Below are 6,969 nucleotides of genomic sequence, written 5' to 3'. Positions count from 1 at the left end.
GTCATCGCTGGTGATGAACCGTTCATCCAGAAGAGGTCAGTAAAACTACGTCTTTCTGTGTTTGCAGGTTTGTGTTTCTCAGCTGAGCTCAGACTCTCTTTGCTTTATTTTCATACATTACATAAAGACAAGAGGTGTCAAAAGTTCAGCTAATGGCAGCTGAATGCATGTTCTACAATTAATAAAGTCATGACACGGGACTGCGTGCAGACACAGGTCTAATATAGATCAAAGAGACACACACACCATGGATGGATTACTGATTACCAGGCAAAGGCCCCGGGGCCCCAAACTGTCAGACCTTCACCGACAAAATGTCACTCAAAGAGACACGTACCAACCAGGAAGAGACTCAAAATGACCACCAAGAAACATAGACTACAAAGAGACACAAACAACCACAACAAAAGGACTAAAAGAACAATGAAAAAACACAGAAAGACAGAGACAAAACAACTAGATAGGGACATAAAGACTACAAAGAGACAAATCAACTACAAAGAGATACAAAACAACAAAGAAACAAATAGACTACAAAGAGATACAAAACAACAACAAAGAGACAAAGACTAAAAACAGACGGACTACAAAGACACTATAACAACTACAAAGAAACATAAAACGACCACAAAGAGACACAAGCACAGAGAGATGTGTAACAAGCTTCAAGAGACACAAAACAACAACAAAAAGAGGCTAAAGAACTACAAAGTGTCTGATTGGCTGTGATGTAGAAGAAGTAGTGAAGTCTTTTGCATGTCTGTGTCCATTGTCTCATAATCCAACCACGTCTCACACACCTACACACTCACACAAGATAAGTGCAGAATGCAGAAACTGAGGCGTGTTAATAGACATGATTAACAAGGAAGTAGTGTTGATTCATTTTCTCACATTTAAAATGTAACATTCTTGTTATTTTCAATGTGTCATAATTCATAAATAACCATATTTTTTACTTCCTTCTTCCTTTTCTCTGTGTTATTCACATTATCTGTTCTGGGTTTATGATCATCGTGTCTGTCTTTGTACTTCTTCTTTTCCATTTTGGTGTGAGTGAGGAGGACGTGAGGTAGAGGAGGAGCAGCATGCTGAGCTTCACAAAGTCAAAGTGTTCTTTGTCCTTCGTTCATCAGTCTGGATGAAGATGTTTGAAGAACTTCTCCTGAACACAGACCAGAAGGTTTTGTTCTCCCATTCCCACTGAAACTTCAGCAGCTTTGGTCTGTTTTGTCTTTTCTACCTCAAGTGAAGACAAAAATACAAAGTAAAGTCCCGTCCTGAGATGCTGGAGGAGACGTTAGTGGACGTTTAATCCTTCAGTTTGTCTCCAGCTGCGTTTGATGTTTGGCTCCTCGTGTTACAGAGTCTCTGTGGTTTCACCAGAGCAGTTTTTATTTTAAAATATTTAGTTTCTCTAACTCACTTTCTTCAGGATTCATCCTGCGAACAGAATTGAACAGAATTAATTCCTGAAAATCACATCAAGCTCACATTCTCCAATATGAACATGTGAAACATATAAATTAACCAGTTATTTGGAGAAAAAACAACTATTTACCGAGATAATCTGTGGATTTTAATGGTTTTGTTTTGTATGAAATATAGAGGCGTCTTGTAATCTGGGCCGAATGTTTGTCATGACAGAAATAAAATGAATGAATGAATGCTATTGTTATTACAGAATACTTACTTTGAGGATTCATCTGATCGATCTTTACTTTTCTGTTCTTTCTCCTTACTGAGTCCAAAAGACATTATCATTAATACAAACTACACACAAACAATTAATTAATAAAGGAAGACTGAATTATTAATATTTACCTTTTACTAAAATATTTTTTGTACAAGAAGAATAATAATAGCCCGGCTATTGCTATTATCATAATGGGTACAAATACTCCAATAATGGCTGCAGCATGAGAGCCTGAAACAGAAAAATATTGAGTTAATTCATCTTTCTACCAAACGACAAACTACTGAAGCACGACGGCCTGATGTGAACCTTCACAACGGACCTCACGACATATATGAATATAACACTGATTCTATTTCATGAAACATTTTCACACGAAAAAAAAGATGCAGAAAGTCAAACTGCAGCATCAGATGATCAATGTCACTAAAATCATTTGATTATTTGGTTCTTAATTAACATTAATACAAGAACATTATGGATCACCTGCAAGTGAATTGTATTATAGGCAACAACAGTGTAGAAATGTACCTGTTTATTTTAAATAAAACCTTACTTAAAGAAATATTCAGAAAAGTAGTAATACTAGAGTACATAAATACTCAGTAAAGTGTGAAAGTCCTGCATTAATTATCCTACTTAAAGTTACTATGAGGAACTCTCTTCTTGTGTTGATTCTGGCGGTCCCTGTGGACTAAAGTGGTAGTGTTTCTGAGCCAGTTGTGCAGGAGAGTGAGCTCAGCTGATGGTTCCTGACTTCATGCTGCAGTGAGTAACTGAACCCACTGTGTGTAAATACTTGGACGTGTCATGAACCAGATGTCACAGGTGATAACAGTGATAGTGAAAGTCCCACCTCTTGTCTTCTTACCTGGACGTTTCTCTATCCTCAGAAAGGTGTTGGTTACGTTGGTCTCCTCAGCGTTACTGAACTCACAGGTGTAAATCCCCTCTTGATCTGAAGATAAGTCCTTCAGCGTGAGGCTGCCTGACTCAGACACACTCTTCACCTGCTGCCTCCACTCCTCTGAGACTGTGGAGTCGGTCCCGGTCTGGTTCAGGATGAAGTGACTGTGGTTGAACCTCCAGATGAGGCCTGTTAGAGGAGTGTTTGAGGACGTGCAGGGGATTGTTGTTTCAGTGTCTGAGCCATTGATGGAAGCTAAGAAGATACAACAGATGAAAAGAGGAGATCAAATATCTGCTATTTCTCACCAGAGTCTACTTCTTCTGAGAAACACTTACTGGGTTGAAACCACGTGGCTCTCCTCTGGTTTCTTGGAGTGCTGACGGTGCAGCTGTAGTCCAGATCAGTAACTGAGACTATCAGAGAACTACTGATGCTGTAGAGCTGCTGTTCAGTCTGCTGGACTGTGGTTTTGCTCTGGTGGGTCACGCTGGACTGAGAGCTGGTGGACCAGGTGAGCTCAGGTTTAGGGAAGATCCCCTCTGAGCTGCAGGTGATCCTGTTTTCTACCTGCTGAATGTCCACTTTACGGACCGGAGCTGTGAAGAAGTGTTTGAAGTGTTAATGGATTCACAGTTTCTGCTTAGATTTATCTGCAAATCAAACAGCACTAATTATGAATCAATAAGCATTTACAGCAAAATATTCTATTATTTCTTAAAATATGTTAATGACTACATTGCATGAATAAAACAGCTAGATAAATATAGCAGACATCATCAGTTCTTCACTGAATGAGTGCAGTAACTTTATAGCATTTGCACTTCAGCCTCCTTTAACAGCTGACAAATTCATTCCGATCACACACGGATGTTTTTACTGCTTTATATCGGTACAAAGATTAATTTTGGCTTTATATAAAGAAATTAGTTTAGTTTTTTTCCATCAGCTTACAGAGAATGACTTCTTCACCACAGACATTCTCTTGTTGTTTTTGTATTTGCAATCAGCACAGTAGGTTTCTCACAGAGATTATGGTGAGTGTGCAGGTGTCCCTATGTACTGGATGACCTTATTCCCACAGCCTTGAATAGATATCAGGCTTCTCCCCCGAGAGTGAAACTTTATCAGCCGGAGGTTGTAGAGCTGTCGCTGAGAGAGAGCTCGACACCAGAAAACAACACATGCATTTATTCTGTTGCTTTGAGTAAACGTGTTCTCTGCTCAGTGAAGCTGAATTTAGGAAAAATTAAGCACTTAAGTGTGCGTTCACACGTCACTGAGTAAGTAAGCACGATGAAGGATGCAACACTTAACTCACACTTAAAGCACACTTATCTAAATACCACTTTGGAACTGTTATATATTCATATTAGTCATAGAATTAGTTTTATATTGTTATAATGCTGTTTCTCTAATGGTTCAGTTGAGCCTGCTTTAATCTTTAATTGAGCCACGAGCACACTGATGCTTCACAACAGCTGAGAGCCATAAAGACAGCCATGTTTGTGTCAAACTGAACTTAGATACCGTACGGCTGAACTGGTAGCATGATCTCATGGAAAGGCATATAAATAGCTCATCACTTTACAATACGGCCTGGGTCTCCAGCAGCGTGGTGTCGGTAGTGGTTTTGTTGCATAAACAATGAAGTTGCACAGGCGCATCGAATGCTTACGTTGCTGGCACGAAAATTCACAAGATCTCATACGAACAGTTTCTCAAATACTGTTAAAGTTAAACATTTTAACGTAATGAGTTGTTATTTGTTTGTGTTTCCTGTCATTAATGTGTGTTTCTCATACCGTCCACATTTAAGTTGATGATTGGCTCCTTGGTGCCGGTCTTGGTGCCGGTATAGCACTTGTACCGGCCTTCGTCCTGGATCTTCACCCCTGTGAGCCGGAGCGAGGCGTTTCCTCTGGAGATCTGGTCCTTAAACAGAGACGTCCGGTCTCTGAAGCCTGGGTCCTGGCGCTCAAACTGATCTTGGTTGTGGTAGAAGGAGTGGACAGTGTATCCTGTTGTCACCTGAATCCAGTGGATGACCAATTCCTCTCCAGGCTGAAAACTGCAAGGTATGATGCAGCTCTGCATGAAAACACAGTCCGCAGCATCTGTAAGAACATCAGGTGAAGAGACGACCATCAAGGTTCAGTTCAGGGGGACTGATTGTTCACTTTTTTTAGACTATGAGACAAGATTGGACAAGACGAGAACAGTAGAGATGGAGGAGTCGTTGGTTTCGACTGATATGTAAAGCTGGGTGTCGTCTGCATAATGACAGAGAGCAATACATTATGTTAATGTTAATATGACCTGCTGGGAGCATAATGATGATAAAAATAATAACAATTGTGATGGTGGTAATAGTAGTAATAATAATAGTGATATTATAGTATAGTAACAATAATCTCATAATAATTATGAGAAGGAAACGGGTTAGTTTGGATGTGAGCAGTAAAACATCTTCTTTTTGCTTTTATTAAGATGTTGAATGTTGAATGTCCATAACAAGGAAACACAAAATGAAAGCATCCACCAGGTATGTGTGTAGGAATGTGTTCTGGTTAAGCAACATTCCATTAAAGGCAACTTGTTGTCTCTCTGCTTCACAGTACAAATATTTTAGTGTTTCTCTTCTCGACATTCTGTCACATATACAGTATATATAACTATAACATGGTCACTCTGGATTTGGCCAATAAAGTTCATGACTCTGGTAATCACCCTCTTTATACTCGATGTTGTAAAGGATTTGCTTGTTAATCTAATCTTCAGTTAAAGGGCTCATTCAGCCATATGACACATATTTTCTCGCTCATGTCTACTGGTGTATCGCTATGTCCATACTTCAGTTATGCGCTGAGATTTCCTCCTCCACACAGTCCATGTGAATGCCATTCTGTTTCAAACAAGTGAAGCTCAACAGCACTAAAGTTTAAAGTACAGTGAAACTGAATTCCCCTCCATTGTTTCGAGGGAGGCAGCTAAAGTTTTCACAAGATAATATGAAAGTACCGAGTTTAAAAAGTTTTATTTTTCAGTTCAGACAAAGATCAGACGGCTGTGAACGCGTCACTCACCTGCTCTGTTAAAAGTCCTCAAGAAGGTCAAGACCACAAAAACCACGACATGCTTAGAAATATCCATCCGCCTGGTAAATTCACTCCGTCGCCTACAGGAAAGACAAGAATGTGAGTCCACAACTAATAAGACAGTCAAAACCTAACCCACCAAAACCTGTTAGACTAGTTATAAAGTTCTGGACGCTATGCTATCTTTAGACTATGACTCTCATGGTGGGTGTGTGTGTGTGTGTGTGTGTGTGTGTGTGTGTGTGTGTGTGTGTGTGTGTGTGTGTGTGTGTTTGTGTTTGTGTGTGTGTGTTTGTGTGTGTGTGTGTGTGTGTGTGTGTCAGTAGGATAAGGATTAGAATGTGTTAATGATTACACAGTGTTGCGAAAGTACAAAGTCAAGGTTCAGAGCCGGCTGAAGGGTTAACTGAACCTTATCACTCATGGAGGACACTGATTCCTGCTTTGGAGACAGACAGACAAACAGACTAATGGACTGAGCAGTTCTGTACTCATAGGTCCAATCCCAACGCCCCCCCTAAAGCCTCAAACCTTGAACCCTCAAGGACTTACTGACTGACAGGCTGTGAGGGCTTGAAATGGTGTAAATAGGAGTGGGACAGCACTTTGCTGCAACATATCACCTTACCATGAAAACAACAAAAAATATGATGTACAATTGTGTGTATTTATGTTATATTATGAACTGCCTGATTTGAAAGTCTTCAGCTCAAGATGAGAGGTGACTTCACATCATCTATTTACTTGTTTTTGTCAAAACAGCTTCAATGACAAAATCAAATATTTGATGAATAAATATATAAATGTGTTTTTTTTGTTCCATCTTTAACCCTTAATGTTTCTGTGTAAATTTAATAAGACTGAACTCACACATGATCGTCCTCTTTGTTTACTTTGTTTTACTGCTCCATGCGTCCACCGATTACCCCGTGTTTAACGTCACCTTGCAATGATTTCTGGGTAATTCCCTGAGGTTAAGTTAGCATCCCATGCTGAGAGAGAATGTCTGAGAGAGACTCAAACACTTGAGGATTTGACAGTGAGGAAGTACTAAACCCTCACGGACTTCGCGGGGGCGCGCCACAAAGTCAGTGAGTCCGTGAGGGTGGAGACTGGGATTGGGTTGTTAGTTTGGTTCAGACAACAAAACTCACTTTCATATTTAAAGACCACTTTTTCTAATTATAATTGAAAGTTACAGAGAAATTTGCAAAACTTAATTTCCCAGAGTTGATCTCTTCTGTATGCAGAGGGAGGTCCAGTTTGCT

This window comes from Cebidichthys violaceus, unplaced genomic scaffold, assembly GCF_023349555.1.
Source record: "Cebidichthys violaceus isolate CVI_PGR_0920_01 unplaced genomic scaffold, fCebVio1.0.p SCAF_15, whole genome shotgun sequence".
Lineage (NCBI taxonomy): Eukaryota > Metazoa > Chordata > Actinopteri > Perciformes > Stichaeidae > Cebidichthys > Cebidichthys violaceus.
This window is presented reverse-complemented; position numbering follows the sequence as displayed.